The following is a 26,690-nucleotide window of genomic DNA, read 5'->3' as shown; positions in this document are numbered from 1 at the left end:
TAAAATTTTGGTTTGATTTACAAGAAAACAAGTTAAATCATTTCTGGCTAGTTCAGGCAATGAAACCGTTCATCTGGATTGGTCCTAGTGAGCATTTATGTTTCTCTCTGAAGAACATAGCTTGACTCTAAATTCACGACTCTGCACTTTATCTCTAGCCAGAACAGGAACAGTCTATCTTATTCTAGTGAAGAGAGTTGAAGCATTATCTTCATTATAGCCTCTCATTCTGTGAAGAGATAAAGAATGATGTTCTTTTTTATTTTTTAACATGTGTATTTATGTATTTATAATTGAAACTTAAATTTACACGGTAGTGTATGTCCAATATATTTCAACAAAGGGTGGTATTATTTAAATTTGTACAAATTACACTGTGAGCATAATCAGGATAGTCTACGTTAGCCTGGGATAGCATCTCCAAAATTGCAGTAGATTAGCACAACAGACATGTGCTTCTTGCTCATCCCAGGACACCTGGGAACTCTGTTCTACATCTTCTCACACCAGGCAGATGATGTTTCTATCATCTGGAAAGTTACTGGTTGCCCTGGCAGTAGAAGGGAACAGCAAATTGCACTCTTCTTTTAAAGGCTCCATCTTGAAATGACACCTGTCACTTCTTCTCACATTTCATTAACCAAAGAAAGTCATAAGGACATAAATGTGTTTCATGCCATGAGGACAGGGAAATGCAATTTTACCATGTGACCAAAAGAAGAGATACTAGTGGCCAATCACATTTAGACTAACCAGTGGGAAGGCTGAGCAATCAATATTTTCTGTTTTCATTGTTGTTTATAACCTCTCATCATGATTATGTGGAAACCCACGTTGATTAACGTGGTCAAAACTATTGAATAGTTTATCCTTTATAATTGTGTGTCAGACATACAAAAAAATAGTCTCCCACTTGCAAGGATCCTTTTCCCTGAAATGTTTTTTCCACAAAAGAACAGCCACCAGAAAATTTTTGGACTTGTAAAAACTTAATTATCACAATAAAGATCCTAGTGTCACAGTGTATAAGTCTCAGTATACTCGTTAAATCTGTGCTATGGATACCATCTTCTTCATTTCTTTTATATGCTTTTTTTCTTTCTGAATTGAAAGTCAGGGCTCCTGTTTTATCCAAAAATCTCTGGGTCAACGTTGCCATTATGGCTCCAGTTGTTATTGCTGTGCTGTTGCCAAGGCAGCCAAAATACAGACCTGGGTTCAAAGTAGTTGCTGGGTGTGTAAGAGAGTAGTCACTTCCACTTTCATGAATACAGCTGCTCTGAATGTGACAAATACCATTATCATCATGGGTCTTATTACCTCCAGCCACAAGGTGCTATCTGAACAAATGCTGGGTTTTAACTGCCAGACTCTTGAATATGTCACATTTTTCTTTGGATCTTTGGGTTATTGTAACAGCTGTTTGTAAACATTGTAAAGCCTACATTAGGTACAGAATGGGTAAGAATATTTTGACCCAAATGTCTGCCCTCTGAACTATTGTAAGGAATGCAGCATGTCTGCTGACACTTAAAGCAGTAGATTTAAATAGCAACCGGGATCAACTTCCAGCTGAATAAGTCAATAGGCATTTTCAGTTTCGGACTCCATCTGGGTCAGTTTTCTTTCATCAGCTGGCCTGAGAACATCCGAGGGTATTCAGACCATACTGAAAAAAAGAAAAGGAGGGGAATAGCAAGTAGGTATTTCCATCAAGATTTTGTCTGGGCAGTACTTTCCCTAAAAGTCTAATATATGCTCTTCCATAGTTTAGGTTACCAGTGCTTGGTGAAAAGCATTTCTTTTCTTTAGAAACAGGGACACGAGCAGCTTTAGAATTTGTCATGCTCTGATCTCTTTCGTTCTGTAAATACCCCATGCTATTTTATGTAGTGGTAATGAGTTAGATATTTCTAGTGCTTGCCTGGTAAGCAGTCATGAGGGTTGTTGTAATAAATAAATAGTAAGAGCACATTGCTCTGATAATAGCAACTTTCATTGAAGGATGTGAATGTGCCTTGCAAAAGAGTGATACAGAATCCTTAGAAAGGCTTTTATTACAAGAAATGTAATACAACAATTTTTAAATGAAACAGGCAGAGTGGAGAGAGAATCTCTGACCTTGTGTTGCTAGTGTCAGTTGTCATTGTGGACACCTAGGCTCTCAAACCGAGCAGTTGAGAAGCTAAGAATCATTCTTGTAAGAAAATGCATTTATCACACATTGAATATTATGAGAAACGTCCTCGAGATTCCTCGATTTTATAGATACCATACATCTTCCCACAAATTATATTACATAGTCACCTTTGGAAGTAGCCAAGTGATGTATATCTGGTTGAAATTTTACTTAGGATTAAAAATAAGACTCTTAAAATAATAGTCTTATTCTTTTATCTGCTCTTCACAGGATAATCGGATATATCACAGCCATGATCCTCAAAAATTAAAAAAGTTTTCCAACCATCTTGCTTAAATACAGGAAACTGCGGTGAGTATGTGTGTATGTACATAAACAACGCTACCAGAGGTATAATTCATGTAGTTATCTCTAAAATAAGTACTTTGTTAAACAAAATTTATCTTATTTTAAAAATATTCGGTCATAGTTAAAGTTAGAATTAAATGCAGAACTACCAAGATAAGTAACTTAGTGCGTGTATGCTGGTGACAGGAAAAAGTTAGACAGACTGAGATTTAAAGTCACTATGGATAATCAAGAATTGACTAAACACGAGACATAGCCTTTCATGTAAAAGATGCAGGGGAGTCCTTTAATGCGTTCTTTTCCTGTGATGGTTGAACAAACTGAGGTTTGTTCTAGTCTCAACATACACAGAATCTCAAAATGAAACAGGCAAAGTTGTGTTCTGCTCTTTGATAGTGTGATGATGTTTGTGAGGCTTCTCACTTTGTTCACATGTTGCCTTGAAATAAAGAAGGCTCTTTCATTTGAGCATGTGTCCTGAATTTCTTTATAAAATTAAAATTGAAAATGGAGACTAGGAATAGTGCCTGAGATCTCTTACATCTGTTTTGTCATGGAAATTCTTTGTCGAGGCTGGCCCTATGTTAAGTGGTGGGAAAGAGTAAATTTGTGTTCTATTACCTTCTGCATCTCTCTCTTTTTTTTTATTCTAGTATATATTCAAGTATATTTTCCTGGATTGTATTCCTACTCCAAAGCCCCTTGAAGCCCACAACTTAGTGCCCCTAAGAATGTAGGAATTTTAGAAAGTGTCCTATCTATCTATATATATATATATATATATATATATATATATATATATATATATTGCTCATTCTCATCTATTGCTACAATTTTCTAGATTAGAGTTCTGAGTGCAGTGGACTATAATGTAATGATATCAATATATTGCACATATATTGCACAAACATGTGTGATAAACTAAATTGCACATTCTATATAAGCAAACATCTATTCTGTCAAGAGATTATGTTCAGAGAATTATTTATAGAAACAATGTCATGAATGGTTGCTGTGTTTCCAAATTCACAGAAAACAAAAAGCAAAATCTTGAACTTATATTAAGTACCCCTGCTCCCCTCCTGGCTGCCCCTTCTCCCGGTCAGAAATGTCAGTCCCCTAGAATAGGTGATCTCACCTTCATTGGTAGAACACAATCTGAGAGTACTAATTCCCACTCTTTCATGAAAGTGTGAATGACTTTTAATCCCTTAAACTCCCAAAGGTTGAGTGGTTAGAATAGTTGTTACTGAAATAAATCATGTATTTATAGAAACTTAATATAACAGGGAAACTACAGTGAAAAATGTTCAGATGATATGTAAGGACTTATTTTTTTAGCTGACACATGGGCAAATCATACCAGCCCAGACTTTTGCCTCTGGACTTTTTAGTCTATAATGCTCATGATTTGGGGACCTTTTTCAACTTCTTGCACCACAGAATCTTTGAAAAGTCCCATTCATCTACATTGTGGTTCCCATTTCAGCAGCTGCAAGGGACTAGTGTGTGGGAAAAGTGTAACAGGAAAGAAGGTATTGTGTGCATTGATTTGAGGTAAATCAGAAACCTTGGGTATTTGCATTCGACCAGGGACTTTCTGGGGATAGTGACTTAACTGGAACTCTGAGGCATTCAGGCTCCATGGAAGGCTGTTGAGAAAATATCGAAGTCCCTCAAATCACACTATTTGTGTGGCCTTTTGTATTCTTTATTTGTAATTCAAATACTCATTTTCGCTAATTTCTAAGTGAAATAGTAGTTTATAGTTGGTAAGCCTGGCTTGCAAGCCATGGTACCAGCGATGACTAACCCTGTGTTCTTAGGAAAATCACTTCATCTCTTTGAGTCTCTGTTCTCTCATGGGTCGAATGAGATTGTGATTCTAGCTGTCCCTTAAAAGGTGATGGAGACACAGTGGACTATTAGATGCAAGCATGCTTAGACAAATTTAGGAGCATTATGTAAGTTTAACCTCTTTTAATTAAGTACTGTAAGATGGAACAAAATGCAACCTTAAAATATTTTTTCTCTTCCTCTATATTAGAACTAATTTAGCATAGAAACGAAGTTCATTATTTAGGGAAATTAAAATGTCACTATTTTCTTGAAACTGAAATTAACTGCAGTTTCAGATTTTATAAGGTAATTGTTGGAATACCTATATACAAATGCTTATTTCCTGACTTTTAGAATGCCAGGAAACTCATTATACTTCCAAGGATCCTTTAACACTCGAGACAACGTAGTTTTATCTCCCTTTTATGGTCTGTGCCTTTTTCTTTTATTCGTGGGGTACCAAGTTTTATTCTAGGTACGGATTCGAAGATATTTGAACATATGTGATAAACTAAAATTAAACTAAACTAAAATTAAACTAAAACTGAACTAAAATTAAAAATAGAGTTTTAATTTTATATCATACAAAGCATTTATTAGAGTGCATGATTTTATTTTGGAATCCAAGAAACAGCCTTTGGTAACTTAAAGATGTAATTGAGGAAATATTTCAGGGGATTGGGTCCTGTGTTTAACAGATTGAAATGGAGACAAGAAAGAGTAAAGCTTCCTATATTATTGTCACTGAGGTCCATTTATACCCACAGTGCATGAAGCATTAGAAAATATAAGTGAAAATGCAGTATAGTCAGCCAGACATTTCTACGTTACCCAAAAAGATGATCTAGGGCAAAACCAAACACTGTATGACTCATTTCCATAGCCTGCCATTGCACAGACAGGACTATGGCTTGTATCATAGTATATGCCTAATTGGTAGTTCCATTTGATTAAAATCTGAAATGATTGCAACTATCAATACTAATAATCCAAAGTATTTTATAATGGACCTTATTCTTTCCAGACTCTAAAACACCATACCATATACCAAATATAAAATATAAAACCAATTAGGAACAGGTTTTAAATATATCTTTATAATATATGTTTACATATTATATATATTGATGCATACATTTATAAATACATATAAGCATATGTATATATAATTAACAATCCCAAACATTCTCAGTATTATGCTATCACAAAGTCAGGGTTTTTTTCCTGGATTTATGTTATTATTGTACTTTAAAATTATTCTTATCCTCTTTATCTGTGGAGGGCTCTGGTACTTCTATAAAATATCCAGACACTTAACATACTCTGATTTATTGACCAATAAAGTGTCTTGAGTGCCCAAACCAGGTACTTGGGAATTTAGCAGACTTAGGCCACCTATGAATCAGGGCATCGTTCACAGCTTCAGCAGAAAGCAGATTGGACCAGGTGGGCTCCATTATGTCCCTTGATAAGTAACTTTGCCCAGGGAGTCAGAAAAGAGTATCTACTAACCTCTAAAGTAAGAATAATGAAGGTGAAAGGGTAACTCAGAAATGTGGGTGTCAGCTTGACTCCTGACTCTCCCTTACCTCTAATGCACGCCAAGTCTATCTCTTAAACTTCAGTTATACTCCTGAGTTCCTTTACCACATCCTCTCCAGTCACCATCATTTATCCCCTGAATGATTGAAACAGTTTCCTAAGTGGTTTCTTTTTTTTTTTTTTTTTTTTAATTTTTTTTCAACGTTTATTCATTTTTGGGACAGAGAGAGACAGAGCATGAACAGGGGAGGGGCAGAGAGAGAGGGAGACACAGAATCGGAAACAGGCTCCAGGCTCTGAGCCCTCAGCCCAGAGCCTGATGCGGGGCTCGAACTCACAGACCGCGAGATCGTGACCTGGCTGAAGTCGGACGCCTAACCGACTGCGCCACCCAGGCACCCCCTAAGTGGTTTCTTATAGTTTAGCTCCCCTTAAAGCATTAGTTTCCCATACTGCACTGAATATAATCATCCAAAAAATTCAAATAATATCAACTCTCTCCCCTACTGAAAAGTCTTCTACCACTTTCCATAGTTTTAAGGACAAATGGATCGGTTTGTTCATGTTTCTCTTTTATATGGTTGGTTTTCCTTCACCTTTTCAAGATTTTTGGATGTGTAGTCACACTTACAAATGATGGACTATATTTAATAGTAAAAGTAACTGGTACATATTCTGTTTGCTCTCATTCAGGACTCTTTCCCCATGAGGCCTCTCACCTCAGTGAGAAGGCTGACTGAAGGTTCCGCATAAGTAGGGGAAGTCAGGGGAATGTTTTGACAGGCAGTCTCTTTGAAGTACCCCTGGGAAAAACGCAGGTTACAGAACAGGAAGCTCCTCTAGGCCTAGTATACTCTACTACAAAGAGGGAGTGCTTTCTGACTGGCACTTGAAACCTATTGTTTTCTGTGGCCGTCTAGAGGAGTGTTGAGGTCTACTTGACTTTTCTCTCATACAGCAGCATCTTCACAAGATAACTTTCTTTGGGACATTACCCACATGCCCACTTGATTTGTAGAACAGCTCTTGGACTTTTGCTGAAGACCTTTGCTATCAAACCATAGCTCTGTTTACACCTGTATAGGGGGAAGAGTTCACCTTTCCAGGTTGTTTGGAAAGTACACTACTAAATAATGACCTAGGCTTGACCCTTGGCCTATCTCTGACCCCTGTATTTGTTGATTCACTTTGGGGGTCTCTTGTCACTTTTGATAAATTTTATCTTTCATTTTTCTACCAGTCATATTTAATTTGTTGCTGTCTTCCCAAAATGTTTATAAAATTTTTATTCACTGATGATACACATTTATTGCCCATTCCTTTTAATTTATCATTTCTATCCAGAGAGACTTTGAGAGAAAGAAAATACAGACAAGTTTGAATTCAGTAGATCATTTTGAACTAGAAGATTAAATTTACCTTTAATTTTTTTGGAAAAATAGTTTGGTTAAGTTAATAATAATTATATCTAGGAGAACTCACTGTTTTAAATACCTTTAAGAATTTCACAACGTATGGGTCCATTGATGGATAAAGGGATAAAGAATTTGTGGTACACATATACAATGGATTGTTATTCAGCCATTTACAATAATGTGGATGGACCTTAAGAAAATTATGCTCAATGAAATAAGGTAGAGACCAATACTACATGATCTCACAGAGTATGTGGAATTTAAAAACAAAACAAAACAGAACAGCCTCAAAGAAAAAAGATCAGATTTGTGGTTACCAGAGGCTGGAGGATGGAAAGGGGGAATTGGATAAAGGTGGTAAAAGGTACAAACTTCCAGTTTTAAGATACATATGTACTAGGGATGTTACGTGGAATATGATGACTATAGTTAACACTGCTGTATGGTATATTGCAAACTGTTAACAGAGTAAATTCTAGGAGCTAATTATCATAAGGAAATTTTTTTTCTTTTTCTTTTCTTAAATACCTATATGAGATGATGGATGTTAACTAAACTTATTGTGGTAGTCATTTATGCTATATAGCTTACACTTATCCAGTGCCGTATGTCAGTTATATCTCAATGAAATTGTAACAAAACTCAAAAACATTTCTATTAATTTACAAACACATATTCTTATTTGAAAAGACCTTTCAAGAATCAATTTATAAGACATATGACCATATCAAAATTAATAAAATTGTCCTTATAAAGATTCTATTTTCCACTTCAGACAGATAACATTTTAAGGCATTTTGATTTGTTAATTATAAAATATCAATAATCAATGATATGGAAATCAGTCAAACTTATATTAGTGAATATACCATTTTGTTGCTAAAATGTAATAAATGATATTTAAGCCATTTTTAGTTATTTAAACAAAACCTTATTTATTATGCCAGTCTTCAGCCAATCTTCTTGATGATTCTTCCCATCACAGTATAATTTTCAATTATCACATTTTCTTAAAGTCAACTGAAATTACAGTAATTAATGGAGATTAACTAAATTATATACCTTTTTGAACTATCCTAACAACTAGAAGATTACTGACAAATGACTCAGTGAAGATTTGAAAACTATCATAATATACCCATTGGAACTGGTTATTTTGAGAGATATATGATGGTAAAAAAGAAGAAGCAGAAATAATCAAATACATGGGGTATTCTCAAAATCGCTACACACATTATTGATGGGCACCAAACAATAACCTTCACTGAAATCTAGTGTTAGAAATTAGTCTATGGGTTATACATATATTTCACACAGAAATTCCATTAAGTCTGTCTGAGGAGATAACCCATGGGACCAGCAATAAATGGTTATGTGGTAGGGAATGACTTTTAACGAAAGGTTAAATAAAATTGTACTGATGTTATTTTAAACTGATTGCTCAAGACAGTGATTCCTTTGGAATGGTCCTTAGTTCAGTTTGCTCTCTAATTCTGTTTTTGTTTGTTTGTTTGTTTGTTTGTCTTTATTTAATCTTCAGTACCCCTTTATTTCCCTGATGGTAGTATTTTCCTATCCATCTACTTCTTATGGTCTCCCAAATCAGATCCTTCTGTCCAGGATCTATCAATGGTTGTCTTATCCTTCACAGAGGTCTTCATACATGGGAAACTTCATTATTCTTTTACCCCTTCCTCCCATGATTATCCTTTGTTCCATCAGCAGTCAGTGTGAAAGGCAAGTATAAGCTTGGTTAGATGTTCCTATTATGTATCATAGCTTTCTACACTAAAATTTTGAATGGTGCATGACAAAACTGTGATGGTAGTTTAACCTTCTTAAGACTAAAATGGCCTAAAGGTAATTATTATTTCTGTTACTGATCTGTCCAAAACATCTTGCAAATTATACATATCATTATATTATATATCTTTTTCTTGCAGAGAAGTATTTTTGTCTCAAAACACTATAAACATGGTGCATAAATTCAACTCTATAAATGTTTTCTATCTACTCTATCTGTACAAATATCCATTTCAATTAAGCGTACACCTAATAATGCCTTTGCACTAGAGTTATAATTAAAGTACACTTTGAAACTCCAGCCATGAATATACTGATACTCAACTTTTCTCTTTACTAGTACTAATAACATTGGTTCTCACGATTCTTATATTCCTAAAAGCCAAACTTGGTTCCCAAATTCCCACTATATTGTATTCTAGAAACTCATTTCAATAGTTAAGAAGTGTCTCTAACACACATACAAGTGTGTTTACATGCAGAGGTTTAAATTCAGCGGTTGGTGAATTTTAACAAGATGAGGCAAAATAGATTGAAAGGAAGCTTTTAGTTTTCATCTTTTCAAATGGAACTTAATCCAAGATCTAAGGGCACATGGTATATAAAAAATACCTGGCTCTAAATCACGTTTTTTCATGAGAAGTTGGCTATTAATGCTGACTGGATTTCTCTATAATTTGATCTCAGAGAGTTCACACAGCCCAACTATTTGGGATGCCTACAAACGAGAAAAATTAAAGATTACTCAAAGATATCAGATAACTGAAAAACAGAAATTTTGTTCAATATTAAAGTAAAGACCTCATCGAGACTCCACTTTTAAAGAATTTTGAGAGTCTTAGCCACAAATCCAACAGCTAATATTTGTGTATTTGTATTAAGTAAAGTATTGTATAGGATTCTGGAGAAAGCTACAGAGAAGCCAGGAGGAATTCTTCACTGGCGGAGATTAGAATGTAAAATGGAAGATAGAATGCCATAATATTCTTAATCAAAGAAAGGGGCAGATATAACTTCTGTGGTGTTAAGAATTGTTGATATGGTACAAGTTTGTTGTAAACTGTTCTACAAGACAGTTTCCACTTCTTTAACACTTATAACTCCACAATGAAAGTTAAGGGTTGCTTTCAAATCTTATATATAACCTAAATAAAACAGCTCTTTGCCGCCTACCTCAAGGTAAATTTCAATATAGAATCACATCAAAAAGAACACATATCTGAGGAAAATGCTTTTTAAGATAAAATCATGTCCATCATCTTTTACAAAGGCTATGAAGGCACAACACATTGCACCAACCCTGCACATCTTCTTTGGCTCCTTGTCCAGTGCTTTACCCAGGGTCTCCTACATCAAACAACTGTTCATATTTTTCTTTTCGAAAAAAATACCAGGTGCTTTTTCTCATTAACGTTTTCATTTTGGAATAATTTTAGATTTCAGCAGTATTGAAAGAGAATGTAGAGTTCCCCTATACTCCTCAGGAAGTTTTACCTGATGTTAACATCTTACATTGCCAGGGTCCGTTTGTGAAAACTAAGAAGTTCCCACACTGGTACATTACTTTTAACTAAACTCAAGACTTAATTTAAATTTCACCAGTTTTTGTATTAATGTTCTTTTCATTGTCCCCTCACTGATTTCAGAATACTATCTTGCATTGAGTCCTCATGTCTACTTTAGTTTTCTCTGATCTGTGGAATCTTTTCTATCTTTCTTTGTTTTTAAACTTTTAACAGTTTTGAGGATTACCGGTCAGGTATTTTTTAGAATGTCCTTTGATGTGGTCTTGTCTCATACTTTTCTCATGTTTAGTCTAGAGTTAAAGGTTTTAGAGAATAATACATGGATGAATTTCCTTCCTCATCACATCATACTAAGGTGTATTTGCTATCAAATGACATATCCTTGGGATGTTAACCTGATCATTTTGTTAAGGCCATGTTTGCCAAATTTCTCCTCTGTAAATTACTATTGTTTTTGTTTACATACTGCATTTTTTGGATGAGTTACTAAATCTATCACATACTCAAGGTGTGTGTGTGTGTGTGTGTGTGTGTGTGTGTGTGTGTGTGTGGGTGTGTGTGTGTGGTGTGATGTGATGTGATGTGATGGTGGTGGAGGGGTTTGGGGAAATAAGGTCCACCTCTTAGAGAGGAGTATCTACGTGTATTTTTGAAAGTCTTTTATAAGTAACACTTGCCTCTTCTCCCCCATTTACTTATTTTCTTTTATTTTTTGTTTACCAAGTACGTATTCATATATATCTGTTTTATACTTAAGGTTACAATTTTCTCTCACTGTATTGGGTTGAGTAGTACCTCTCAAGTTTCATGCCCATCCACTTCTGTGAATGTGACTTTCTTTGGCAATAGGGTCTCTGCATATTTAATCAAGTTACAGTGAGGTCATACTGAATTAGGGTATTCGGGTGGGCCCTAAATCCAGTATCAGTGGTGTCCTTATAAGAAGAGAGAAATTTGGCATACTTACAGGAGTAAACACCATGGCAGAGGTAGAGACTGGAGTGATACGCCTTATAAACCATAATGCCAAGGATTTCTGGCAACTGCTAGAAGCAGAAAAGAGGCTAGGGAAAATCCTCCCCTGGAGACTTCAGAGACAGCGATGCTCTGTTAACACCTGTTTTTCAGATTACTAGACTCCAGAACTGGTAAAGTAAATTCCTGTTGTTTTAAGCCACTCGGTTTCTGGTAATTTGTTACAGCAGCCATAGGAAGCCGATAAAATTATACTATTTATTTTGTTGCTCAATTTGTTCCAAGTTTGACCATTGAGAGATAGTTCAAGTTGGCTCTTACATCCCTTTGATATGCCCCATCCCCTGCTGCATTTTAAATTCACTTTTCTCTTCTCTCTTTTGTCAAGCTTCTCTGACTTCTTCACCCTGTGTGTGTGTGTGTGTGTGTGTGTGTGTGTGTGTGTGTGTGTGTACAAATGTATTTCTTCCAGATATTACCTTCTCCTTTGTAGGTGGCTGAAGACTGAACATTCCCCCTAATCTCCCCATCATCCTCTCTATCTGTCACCCACAGATCTCTTAACTGATCAAGTAAGTCAACTTCCTACCCAGAAGAGAATGAAAAGAGGGCAGTAAAAAGATGCTATAAGTGCAGTATCTTTTTTCTCTGTCACATAATCAGTAGGCCCCATATTGAACTGGTTCCCTTTCTGATTACTTAATATTTAACTAATATTTACTGACTTAGTTTTTTAATGCTTGATCAAAAATCCAGCCTTCTCACTCTTTCCAAAGTACCACAAATAAATATTAAATACTTGCGCAAGATTTGGTGCCTTACAGATTTTAAAATAGTATACATCCTTAAAAAAAATTAACAGAAACCCATGGGGGAGGGGAAGGAAAAAAAAAAGAGGTTAGAGTGGGGGAGAGACAAAGCATAAGAGACTCCTAAAAACTGAGAACAAACTGAGGGTTGATGGGGGGTGGGAGGGAGAGGAGGGTAGGTGATGGGTATTGAAGAGGGCATCATTTGGGATGAGCAGTGGGTGTTGTATGGAAACCAATTTGACAATAAATTTCATATATTAAAAAAAATGTATCGATCAAACAACAAAGAGTAGCAAAATTGCTATAGGACACACATAGAATTAGCAAAGAGAAATGCAACAAAGTAAAACCTTCTCTTCCTACTTGACCATTATCTCATTCTAGAATTTCAATCAATGATTTATTATGAAATTTTATTAGTGCAATTATCCTGTAGCAAAATGGATAGACAAAATATTTACTTCTTTTTGTATTGCTGTCCAATTAACAACACAACAGACAGATTTCATTCAGTCTGTAGGAAATTAGCAAATTAAGCACCAGGGGAATAATCCACAAACTAGATAATTACATAAATTGATTAAAAAACACTCCATCCTGAGATTCTTCATGATAAATGGAAAAATAAACATCAAATTTCACCATCCTGATATAGGAAGTGAGTGTAACAATAGCAGTTTTACTCCTATTTCATGTACATGTCATCACTATTGTATGACTTCTGGGAGAGTCAGCATAGCAAAGATAAGAGGCTAAAAAAATGGGGGAAATCTCATGGGAACAAAATTGCAAATTAGAGTAAAGAAAAGGTTGAATTTTTCATCATTCAGTGCAAGCCCTGTATTCAGCTATTATCCCTATTTTTTTTTCTCCAATGACCTCACAGCAGGTCCTTATTCTAAATCACTCTTAGATATGTCTCATGTTTGACTATACTTTTATAAGCTCAGAGAGTCCAATTTCTGTTTAATTTCTTATCTATAAACGGCTAAACTTGCAAGCAAAAATCAAATACCCAATAGAAACTCATGAAGACTTATTAAATTCTTCAGAATTTTTAGTTTCTTGGAATTCTGAATTGGTTATCCACCCTAAATCTCAAAGTCATGTACTTATTTTGAGATTTTATATGTGGTATAATAGCATTGTCTCAAATCTGTGTTCATAATATTATTGATAAATTAATATCTTTAAAGAATGTTTTTTATGGATCCTTGCATACAGATATGTGTAAAGTATGACATTCACTTAACCTGGAAGTACAGGGAACCTTCCTAAAATATTATATAAATCCAGTATGTTGGTAGTATGTGGTATGCCCACCCATTGTACCCAACGGCAACCATGCACACAGAGAAAAAGGGGTGGAAAACCATATGTGAAGGCACTTTAGTATCAGAAAATGAAGAAGCATGCATGAGAGAAGTTTCCAGGTGGTTCTAAAAGAAAATGCCTTATGTATGGTATATACATGTCTGAAATGTTTAGATTGTGATCCAATAACCCAAGATATATACAGAAATAATTATAAAAATAACTACTTGGTGCTTAAAAGTTGTAATTCATTCTATTATAGCTGATTATCTGATGTCCTATATAACCTGAGCCCATATGATACCAAATATTCACAGTACTCTAAGACAAGGCTGACCACACACAATATTTTCTTGAAATGAGGAATTCCAAATGAGAAGTAGGGAAGAATCGTAGGTATAGTATATTTGAGATCTATGATATATTTTATTATTGTTCTCAGTTATCCACTCTTTCTTCTCTACAGGTATAATTCACTCCCAGTTACCATGCCTTTCATAGGTAGACAGTTTCCTATACCTCATTGTCAGAATCAGCCATGTGACTTGCTTTTTGCCAATGGATCTGACCCTGTACCTTCTCCACTTAAGCTTTAAATGTGCCTGCATGGTTTGGTTGGGCTCTTGCTTCTGTCCTCTGCCAGGAGAACAACATATCTAAGATATCTGTCTTCAGCTTGGATTCTAGGATGAGAAGACGTGGAGTAAAGCAGAGCTAACCTACAAACCTGCAGGCAAAAAATAAATGTCTTTTGTTGTAAGTGACTATGATTTCAGAGTTGCTCATTAAAGCAACACAAGTTGACTAATAATACAAGGCAAGAGATAATTTTACACTCACTCTTAGTTTTCTAATCACCCAGGGACCTTCCATCAACCACCTGTTCCTCTGAGTAAATATAAATTTAATGAAGGTGCCTGCTCAGACATTTAAGATGATTATACCTCCTGACTTTCACCATGGATTCACTAAAGGACTCCATTGCCTGGAGTTACTTTGGTTGTTGAACCATTTAAGAGTTTACACTTCTGTTGGACCATTCTGTATAAGATGTTTTGAGATGTGAGGTTTCTGGGCTTAAATGCTTTGTTTTTAGAGTTTTTGAGTCTGTCTTTATTTACAGACTATTCTGGAAGAGTAACACCACAACTGACATTTAAATGTGCTATACATCTGCTCCTGCTGGAGGTAAAACCAGAATTCTCCTTGGACCTGTGTTTTTTTCTTATTAAAAGTACAAGAGCGTCACTTAGACTATAGAGAAGAACATCTACTAAATCCAAGTTCGAGGTAGATTCCAAAAGCAGTTAGATCAAACTGAGGGGATCCATATGCAAAAGACAGTTGGTAAAGGTTTTATGGGAGGGAATTACATAATTATTTCTGGTTTTCAGATGGATAACTCTGAAACTCTAGTATCAAAATGGCACAAAAAAGCAGTGTAGAAAGAAAATTGTGGCAGGAAAGTAGAAAGTTTTGTAAATCCTGTAGTTCAGGCAAGCAGAATTTTCTGAAGGCATGGGGTAAGACAATAGTATTCAAGATAGAAAGACAAACACAAATTTGGGACAGTTATAATGTAATATCACCAAATAGAACAAATTCAATGCAGTGGTGGTATTTTTGCTTTAACTAAATATACTGCACATTTGACATTGTAGCAAATGACAAGTGATTCAAGAGATACTCTATATGTGAGATGATGTTATTAATTAACCACGTAATAGTGTGTGTGAAGTGTATAGAGAGAGGAAGGACTAAATAACTCCAACAATTTAGAAAGAAAAAATACAAATAAGAAAACAAAAGGGCCTGAAAAGCGACTAAGGATGCTGAATAACACACAGGATATGACTGGATGCGCTCTCTGAGCTACCTTTGTTTCACAAACTGGAAATGACAGATTATGTTTCCTTCACTCATAAAAGAATTTACCTAATTTGGCTTATTTATTTTTATCACTGTGAAATTTCACTTCATCCACATAAATCTCAGTGTGGCAGTTTGACAAAATAAAATTGTTATTGCCTACATATTATTACTGAAAAGTTAAATATTATAAGTTAGTCTGGTAACTCAGCCAACCGAGGTTAGTAGCATTTGGAAAAGAATGTTCTTACTTCTCTTTAGAGGCTCACAGGTCTAGAGGAAAGTGGGGTTGAAGTCTTTTAGGTCAGGGTCAGATCCTTTGGATTCAACATTCATGACATGAATACTGGTAAAGATTAAGATCTTAAGGATGAGAAAATGGCAAGTCAGAATGGCAAGCAAGAGATTCCAAACTAATAATCACAGTCAGCAAAATCTAATAACATCCTGATTCTCTGCTTAAGGGAGATGATGACTCATTAATTATACAGAGCAACTCTGAATACAGTTTTCGCACATTTGTTTATTCCGGTCCATTTTGTCCCTACATGAGGAATGCACATAAAATGTGGAGCTAAAACTTTCTTAAAACAGAAAGGTAGGAAGGAAGAAAGGAAGGAAGGAAGGAAGGAAGGAAGGAAGGAAGGAAGGAAGGAAGGAAGGAAGGAGCAAAGGAAGGAGGGGGAAGGAGAGAGAGGAAGGAAGGGAGGGAGGGAGAAAACTTCTACTTACACAATTGCATTGTAAATATACTAGTCCCATCATTAAATAATAGTATTCTGAGGGTGGCCTTTTGATTACCTTATTAGTTGCAATTTTCTTTCCTTTTTTCAAAATCAGAATGAAAAGCTCAAGTTTAATGAGGTAGGAATAAGATAACTAATTTTAGACAAAATGAGGATGATATTCAAAACTGTATCCTAGGCACTGTTTCCACTTAATTCTTTTTTTTTTTTTTTTTGATAATTCTGATGCATACCCTGAAGGTAAAATTTATCACAGAAAGACCTGTCTTGACTATGAAACCCTTGGTGTTCTTAGGGGCATACCACAGCCTACCTTGGTGCAGGACAAAGTCATTTTCTGGTTACAGCTGACTAGAAGGAGGACATTTTTACCAAACTAAGGTGGGGAATACAAAAGTAATATTGTAGCATTAGATATTCTGCATTTTATGTAAAGGTAAAATAATAGTAGATGTATATTAAGAAATGAACAGCCTTTTATAAATAAATACAATGTTCTTATACAAATATAAAAAAATCTCCCCTTTTCTTATTTCTCTCTAATATATCCATGAAATTGTCCAAAAGAGAAAAATAATCCTCAACTATTATTTAAAAGAATGACATGAATCAAATTCCCAAATCCTGTAAGAATTTCTACATTCTCTCACCTAATGGGTTAGGACCCAAGAACAGTATCTTCTGTCGGATCCCTAGGCATTCTCTCTGGAAAGGTGTGCTACCAGAGGTCATGTGTTGCAAACAAGGGAGTTATGAACTGGAACAACTACATTAATGGCTTGGAGTCACAGAATCTTGGTCATTATGATCAATCTTCTGGGTGCAGTATAGGGAATATAATACTGAGGATGGCCTCAACATTTCAGTCCCTCATATGACCAATTATGTCAGACCTGGAAGAAGAAAACAGTAGATGCAAGAATTGGCTTGAGTGTGCATAGTTAACAATACAGTTTTGTGTACTTCAAAGTTTGTTAAGAGGGTAAATCTCGTGATAAGTGTTATTACCTAGAAAACAAAACAAATGGACATAAGGAAACTTGGAAGCAATGAATATCTTTATTACCTTAAATACATGTGTAGTATCACAGGTGTATGCATATATCTAAACTCATCAATTATTTAAGATAAAAGTGTATAGTTTTTCATATAAGTTGTACTCCAATAAACCTGAAAGAAAAGGCCTAAACCCTAAGTCCAATTCTGAGAGTCTAAGAAAAAGGGCAGGAATGAAATGTTCATCTCCAGTTGACACACTTTTAATTTTCAAATACAGAAGACATACTCTGCTATTAAGAGCCAAACTCTACAGTGCAGAGTATGGGAAGGGGAATAAAACTTCTCTCCAAGATAGTGTGCTCTTCAATGCCAAGTCCATGTGACACATCATGATGATAATTTGGCAAAGAATATAAAGCCCACACACAAGTACAGAAGTTTTAGCATCAAAGAAATAAAATACAATCTTTCTTTGTCCCCCCACTAAGTCATTCATTGGGTTTATAGCTGGATCTTGGAGTTTTTCTTCTAGCAATGGCACTAGTGGGGAACTTGGGGGGCAAGGGAAGCTTGTTTCTCCTCTGTAAGTATGGGTTCTATTCAGCAAACACTCCTGGCCTCTTTCCGTTTACCAGATCACACAAAAGCAGGAGCAGCTGAGGCAAAGATTTAATTGTCCAGAGGTGAGGAAGTTCAGAGAGAGTGAGTTCCTTGAGTCTTAATGGCAATGGGGTGAAAACAATATTACTGCTTCTAAACTAACAAATGTGTTTCGTGGACTAGTAAAATTCTAATGTAAATCGTGAACCCCATCCCTAGACAGGAAGTTCTAGATCAGCTAACTCAAATCCACTTTACATTCAGTATTAGGAAAGAAAGAGGAGGGTAGTCTAAAATTAATGTAGCCTTTTGCATAAGGCTCAAGAATTAACTTTCGCTACATGATTACACATTCTGAATTGGTTAATTACGTATGAGAACATAAACTTGCTTCACAAGTGTATTTATTATGCCTAGGCACTTCCATAAGATGCAGTGGAAATGGTCTCTGCCAGAGATCTGAAAATGCCTGCTCATAAAGAAACTGTGGTTTTGGGGCGCCTGGGTTGCGCAGTCGGTTAAGCGTCCGACTTCAGCCAGGTCACGATCTCGCGGTCCGTGAGTTCGAGCCCCGCGTCGGGTTCTGGGCTGATGGCTCAGAGCCTGGAGCCTGTTTCCTATTCTGTGTCTCCCTCTCTCTCTGCCCCTCCCCTGTTCATGCTCTGTCTCTCTCTGTCCCAAAAATAAATAAACGTTGGAAAAAAAAAATTAAAAAAAAAAAAAAGAAAAAAAAGAAACTGTGGTTTTTGTGGCTGGAGGGTCACTCAGTTCAATTCTGCAATGCAGAAAATACAGGACCAAAGGGAAACGGGAATTTAGATGCCCTGAATATACTGTGTAGGAAAGAAAGAGCTTTGTCAAAGACCTCACAGTGGGGATGCTCCCATACAAACATATGGAAGAATGTAATGATGGAACTCTGAGAGGAGGAATTATGAATAAGTGGATTACAGACCCCACCATATGCTAACTGTGTAATGCCTATTTTAACCTTTTGTTGGGAGAGTTTTCCCAATGGGTTTCTTCACTTCAGTTTCTTTGAACTTTATCTCATAAGAGAATGTAACTTAATGCATGCTTTTCTTCTTATTCCAGAACTTCTGGATGAGTGAGTATGCCTCATTCGGAGGTTCAGCATTAGGAAGCATACTAGACTACAGATATAACCCAATTCTTCCTTGAATACTCGCTATCGAGATGTTATTTTGGTTGTCATCTCTGTCTTATATTATTTCTCAGTTGACTTATGAATATGGTAGGGAATGTGAAAATGCTAATTGTTGGTCTCCTCAAACACTAACCTTTGTGAAGAAAAAATAAAGATAGTCTCATTTAAAATATATTTTCAAATTACTGACAACACCAAAATTAAATGTTCCTATAGGACCATTAAGAGCATTGTCCAGATATCTTTCAACAAAGGTACTTTTAAAAGAGAATATTGCTATAGATACAAACCAGTAATTACTAGTTAAACCAATCAAAAAATCAAAAATAAATAATAAAAAGAATCAGGGAGTGCTAAGTTTATAATAAAGCTTTATTCATTAAACAAAAATTCATTGATAAAATGGCATGCTAGGCTGAGGGAAATACAATATTTAACAGACATAGGGACACATGCTCCCACAGAGTTTAAATTCTAGCTGAATAGAAGTACTAAAACAAAGCAAAAATATAAATGCCAAAGAGAAGACCATAGTCTTTTGTATATTTGAATTGAGAAACAAAAACAGTGTCAAACTATTTGGAACAAAAAGGATAATGTGTCGAAGGAATAGGGAGACGAACTTCTCTTTGTTTACTGAAGTTTACATGCATAAGCTCGGAAATTTCTGAAGAGGAATTTTGGGTTTTTTTCCCTTTTGTCTCTGGACTGTCCCCAATTCAATATGCATATGGTAGATAATGAATGCCCCAGCCTTGGTTCTTAGCCTCAGCATCCAACACAGATTAACTATTCTCCTTGAATCATAATTCCCGATTGACACATAAGAAAATCTGTTTTATGCAAAGTTAGGGGTCCACCACACAGCAAATCAGTAGTGACTGAGGGTTGAGTCCGGGGAGTCAGTGGAATCATGTAATACTGACATGGAAGTTAGTCCCCTTGGCAGACTTTGCTACTTGTCTAAGCAAGATCTTTTCTTTACATCTTTATTTTTATAATAGAGTCATGATTTTGTATGGGACAGTAACATATCCAGATAAATACAAAATTCCTTACCCTCTCTTGTGGATAAAAATAGGCATTTTAAAGGAAAAGAATTGGAAGGCACATACCTTCTGTCTTTGACTTTAATATTCTTCTTCCCCAAAACTCAGATAAATGCTAGTGGTGTCTAACCATCTTACAAACTTGGAATGATAAGCCTAGTGGCGGAATATCATTCTAAACTTAGCTGGGTAGAAAGCCAACAGGAGACCAAGTCACTAATGTCATAAAAGCTGGCATAAGAGCCCTGGATTTCTCACCTTCAGAATATGGTGATGTGACAAAAATAAACTTTTGGTTTATTTAAGCCACTGCAAGTTGAGTTTTCAGCCACATGGAGCCAAGTGACTTAAGTAGTGCCCCTTTGTAATCAGTTTGTGATATGTAGCTGTATCAGAGAATTGGATTTTGACTGGTTAAGCAATCCAAATAAGACTTACTTTCAACAAAGAGTAGGGATAGCAATAGTAATAAGAATACAAAAAGAAAAGAATGAATGTACATATGTACAAATGCATAGATAAGATCAGTGAAAAATTAACGGAGCAGGTAAAGGGGTTGTACAAAAGCACAATATTATTTATGCTACATAAGAGTTTAGACCACTATAGATATAGTCAATATAATGTAAACATATTGTAAACATATAATGTAAACATATAATTAGTCAATATAATGTAAATATCAAAGCTGTGGTAGAAAAGCAAATATTAGTTATGCCCTAATTAATAAAATTATGCAGAAAAGAAGACGACAAACAGCAAACCTCATATAAAGGTTTCATATAAAGGTTTCATTCATATAAAGATGAATGGAAATAAAGTACAGATAATAAAATAAAAATATCAGATTAATAGAAAAAAATGCTAGCTATATAGGTTATGGACCCAGAGCAAAAAGAATCCACATAGCTGAAATATTCACCAATATTTATTAATAAACTTTGTATAAATACATCACATGAGTGTTAGTATTATCAAACAAATTAGAAGTTAATGCAAAAAAAAACACCACTAATAAATAAAAATTTATTGTTTAGGTTTGAAAACACTATAAATGTCAAACATTAGGAGTGCCTGAATGGCTCATTGGGTTAGCATTCGATCCTTGATTTTGCCTCAGGTCATGATCTCATGATTTGTGAGATAGGCCCCACATTAGGCTCTGCACTGAAAGCACGGAGTCTGCTTGGGGTTCTCTTTCTCTCTCTCTCTGCACACAACCCCCTCAAAAATAAATAAATAAACTTAAAAAAAAATAAGGCCAAATGTTAACAAGCATCCATGCGCCAAGCAATATAGCACCCAAAAGAACTAAGCAAAAATTTTAAGAAATACAGTGTTTGCAAAAATAAAGAAATATATAAACAGGAGAAAGTTTTATTCTCATAGTCTGTGGCAAATTATGCAAAAATCAAGAGAACCTCTAGAGGAAATTTAAAAGTTAGTTAGAAGAGAGATTATGGTGTGATACAAGTCTCATTTTGAATCCTGGACCCAGGTCAAATGCTCTGTAGTTCTGAAGCCTTGAAAAATTCTGTTTTTGAAATTAAGGAAGAGTAAGGAATAAGAGAAAGGGAAATGAGAGGAAGAGGAGCAGGTGGAGGAGGAAGGGTGGGTGGTGGTGAGGCAGGGAGAAGAAGGAGGAAGAGGAAGAGAAGAATGTAATTCAGGTCCTGTGTTATGGCCTTTATATTACATATATATATATATATATATATATATATATATATATATATATATATATATATATAAAATTTCAACATATTCTCACATGTACATATCCCCATTTAACAGAAGAATGAACACACTTTCAGAAGTAACTAATTTTTCAAAGATCATACAGAGTGTTTGTCATGTTTTTTTCTGATATTTGAAATTTATTTTGGAGGGCCTACACTAGTTAGAAAGATCAAAACAAGTACTTTCATACTTTGAGGAAAACAAAATATTAAGGTAATAAACTTCTTGACTAGAGAGACAAAATGGTATATTACCATTTGCTTAAAACTCGATATTAGCAGTTTGAATTTTAATAGCTATTCACTTAAACATGAGTGTTTTGAGAGAAACTATTTCTGGGATTATTTGCTTTTGTTTTCCAACCTCAGAAGCATGAAATACAGAGTGGGAAATAGCTTTAAATAAATAAAATGTTGTTCGGTTTATACAGAAATTATATGATTCAGGCTAAAATATATTTGACATAGAAATCTTTTCACTTTCATAAAAGTAACTATTTGAAATCTTTTAAAGCATTATTCTCTTCAAACATTTTGAAACAAAAAATTTGCCTTTTGATAGGAACTATGTGTTTCATTATAAAGATGGAACATGATGTTCTGGCTTACATATTCTCTGCAGAAGGAGGTCCTTTTTTGTACTGAATTTTTAGCATATAGTAAAGATCCAGATTGTAAAAAATTAATTTCAGGCATGACAGACTGGAAGTATATATTGAACAGATCTGGGAACAGAAATGATGCAAATGCCTTTCTTCCAGCTTCTGAAAATTATGTAATGGACCAAAATTTCAGGATAGACTTCTGTTTGAGTGAAGCATGGACTCTTAATCAAAGGAGAGTACCAAAAATGACTTTTGGAAAGCAAAAGTATAAGGCACTTTTCCACAAACAGTAGTTCCATTGACATTGTCTCTGGAAATATCACTACAGCTAAGCATTAGGATATTCACATATATTTTAATTATTAGTGATGGTAGCAGAACTATGATAGAAGAAAAATTTCCTGAATGAGCAAGAGTAGTAAAGGAAATTGACTCATGAAAGGAAGAAGACCAATGATGCATTAAGAGCTAGAAATAAAAATCAATGAAATTGTTTTAACTCTTCACTATGTTGCTATTGTGTTTTAAAGTATGATGCACTTGTTGGGTTACAATCAGGATGCTAACATTTGCATTGCCTATACAATTATTTATATATTATTTAGTGTTTCTACCTCAAAATAATAAGAATGTGGATAAATAAGGCTCATAGAAAGTACTTGAAAGATTTGTGCTTTCCTGTCATTAAACCATTTAAAATATGACAGCTGCTTAGAGTACAATGAATAGTGATAGATGCTTATTAGTATGAAAGTTTTACCATAATGTTGTTGATAAACAACAGATATATACCCAGAAAAAAATTACTAATTTGAATACATGAAGGGATGAGCTTATTTATATCTGTATACATATAACTAGAATTAGGAAGATACATTTAACTACTATCAATAGAACAGATAAGTGGGCCTTGGAAAGGTACTGTTAAATCAAATAGCTTACAAGTTATCTACAAATTTAGTTCAATTCAGTGCAACTCAACACATGTTTAGCAAGATACTATTATGTGACAATTTTTCTCACAGAGTGTTTCTAGCAGCAAAGGAATACCTACCTATGGCCCCACCAAAAAAGACATGACAAGTCACATCATTCAAGACGTATAAACAAAATGCTGTGGGAATTTGCAGGGATCTAAAATGTCTGGAAGCACCAGGAAAGACTTCCTGGCAGGGCTGGCATTTAAGATGCTACTATTAAAAAGGTTAAAAATTCAACGTGGAGACTTATGGGGCAGGGGCATAAGTCAAGAATGAAAACCAGTATAAGTCTACTGTCAGAAAACTGCTTATAATAAAGCTCAATAAAGTCATTAGCTCACTTTGACTCAATAAGTAGACAGCAAATGATGTGTAAGAGAGAGGAAGTGATATTAACTTATCCACTCAGGAGACCCTAAGTAGCCAGAGCTCATGAATGAGGCAGCTGATGCAAAATGGATTTTCATTTCCATCTCTATCTCTAATCCATCTCCATCACCTATTTTTTCTATCAATTCCTATTTTTCAACTATAATATATGTATAAAATAGCTCCTACCTAATTGTGTCTATGACAGAATAGAGAGTTATACAAATGTGTATGTGTGTATGTTTTACAGAAGTCTGCTGTTCTCAGAATACCACCCCCAGATGTCATGCCAAAGCATTTATAATCCTTCAAAGCTCAGTGTGTGAAATGCTTTCATAGAAATTTTTCAGAGTGACCCTGCCTAAACTCGTGTCTTTAAGATAATGTATAGGTGAAATTCTTCCAATTTAAATATAAATTCACATCTCTCTAATCTGAAAGAAATCACCCCCAAAGATAAGATTTGTATTATGGGGAAAAAACATTAAAAGAAGAAAGATAAGTAAGCAGAAATCTGAGATATTAGTTTAAAAAGAGGGAGGGAGGGATCGGGGGAGTGTGTGTCATTGGTTTATTACTTCTAGGATCTGCTTACAACCAAAATATTTTCATATTTTAAATCACAGAAATATATATTTTTCAACTTAAAATTATGGATGATGCCTTAAATTCCTATTTTTCCTCATCTTCACTAAACTTTGCTAAATAAATAATATGTCTTCCTCACTAATTATATTTTAATTTCTCTAGTGTATTTTAAGTAGACCTAAGTTTTCATCTTTATTTCAAATATAAACAGCAATTTAAAAAAAAAAAAAAAACCATCTTAAAAAGTTAGGGAGGGAGGGAGCCAAACCATAAGAGACTCTTAAAAACTGAGAATAAACTGAGGGTTCATGGGGCGTAGGAGGTGGGGGAAAGTGGGTGATGGGCATGTAGGAGGGCACCTGTTGGGATGAGCACTGGGTGTTGTATGGAAACCAATTGGACGATAGATTTCATAATAAAAAAATAATTAAAAAACACCATCTTTTGGTCTTACAATTTTTCTCACATGGAATATAATAAAATGTCATGTCCTACTTGGTGGTGGTAGACGTTCATACATATTCTTGAATGACTTTTTCCTTCTCTACTTACAATATACTCACATTACTTTTTTTTTTTTTTTAATTTTTTTTTTCAACGTTTATTTATTTTTGGGACAGAGAGAGACAGAGCATGAACGGGGGAGGGGCAGAGAGAGAGGGAGACACAGAATCGGAAACAGGCTCCAGGCTCTGAGCCATCAGCCCAGAGCCCGACGCGGGGCTCGAACTCACGGACCGCAAGATCGTGACCTGGCTGAAGTCGGACGCTCAACCGACCGTGCCACCCAGGCGCCCCTCACATTACTTTTTTTTAATAGAACAACTCCTTTATGTTCTCATCTCTTAATGCTTGCTTATATGCTGTCTCCTCCAAGAAGTCTCCCAAAAGAAAACAAAATAATAACAACTATAGCTCTCTTTTGCTTTCATATGGCAGATGCTGAGCTAAATACTTTGCATATCTTCTTTCTTTTAATACTTTAAAAAGTCCTCTGTGGGAAATACCGACAATCCCATTCATAGATTAAAAAATTGAGGCTCAACATCATTTAAGTAATATTCAGGTATGTCAGATTGCAAAGAGCAAGTTCTTTGTGTGATTTTACACCTCTTCCTTTTACTTACGTGTACATGCAAGTATGTGCATGTGCACAAACACATACATATATGATTGTATAAATGTGTATGTGCAGATATGTATATGTGTTCATATAATTATGTGTGTGTGTGTGTGTGTATACACTCCTGCTGAATTTTGTTTGGGAGTAAAGCTAGTCTTTAGAACTGCCTGCAGATGGGATTATAAAGTGGGTAAGGGCAATGATAGAGTCTTATTTCATGGTCTTTGCAGAGCCTTTGTGTTTCCTTTGTTAATACAGTATCTGGCACATAGTAGTTATTCAATAAATTATTGGTTGAATAAATAAAACATCACTAAATTTTTCTGGAGAACTGTACTGAATACAGTTACAAACACCTTACAGCCTTATAATATTTTCATTCACCAGTGCCCTCATGGCTGCTTTTCACTAGGAATAATATTTTCTATTCATTCATTATCCTCCTCTATATTTTTAAGCTTGTATTAAGAAAATTTGCCTATTACTAAGAATAATATGTTCTGAAAGTGTCAAATTTTATTTTGAGTAGCAAAAATGATTACAGATTAACAGTTTTATCACAAATCACCTTTTATATTAGGGAAAGTAAGAAAGAAATATCTTTAGGGATCTTCTTTTTCAGTTGATACTAATTAGATTTCTTTTAAACCAAGTTTAAGGCTCACAGTGTTCTGGCTTGATAGTGCCAAGTGATAATCCAATGTGACATACATTTCCTATAGCAATAACATTTTGGCAGATAAACTCCCCAATGAGAAACAACCATTTCTATGCTTAGATGAATTTTGTGATAAAACGCAAATGCAAAAAAAAAAAAAAAAGTAACAGAATTAAAAAAGAAATACTCCACAGTATAATGAATCTCTTTTCTGTGTTTACTAAAAATGCCTAAATCCATGGAGGGTAAAAACATTGAGTAAGTAATAGCCAATACATCATAGATACCTCATTGTCCATGGAAGGTTGATAAAATAACTGATGATTATTTACACAGAAATCCATTCCTAGAAATCTTGTAACCTTTCCCTTCATTATGCAATGCTGTCTTGGACCTGGGAGTCTAGAAATGTGGAAATTATAACACTTTGACATACCATGTAAATGAGGTATCGCTGTAACATGCTATTTAAATAAAGTTTGG

General features: G+C 35.0%; 1 long non-coding RNA gene across 5 annotated transcripts in view; it reads left to right on the top strand.

Annotated features, from left to right (window-relative positions):
• The first annotated feature begins 1,594 nt into the window (after positions 1-1,594).
• LOC123608157 overlaps positions 1,595-26,690 on the top strand; it is a 179,208-nt gene continuing 154,112 nt past the window's right edge. For all 5 annotated transcript variants that reach the window (XR_006717127.1, XR_006717125.1, XR_006717124.1 and 2 more), the window contains exons 1-2: positions 1,595-1,699; positions 2,411-2,491. This is a non-coding gene — a long non-coding RNA (uncharacterized LOC123608157). The remainder of the gene's footprint in view (positions 1,700-2,410; positions 2,492-26,690) is intronic.

This window comes from Leopardus geoffroyi, chromosome A1 (genome assembly GCF_018350155.1).
Source record: "Leopardus geoffroyi isolate Oge1 chromosome A1, O.geoffroyi_Oge1_pat1.0, whole genome shotgun sequence".
Taxonomy (NCBI): Eukaryota; Metazoa; Chordata; class Mammalia; order Carnivora; family Felidae; genus Leopardus; species Leopardus geoffroyi.
The sequence above is the reverse complement of the archived record's forward strand: the minus strand, read 5'-3'. Positions and strand labels throughout refer to the sequence as shown.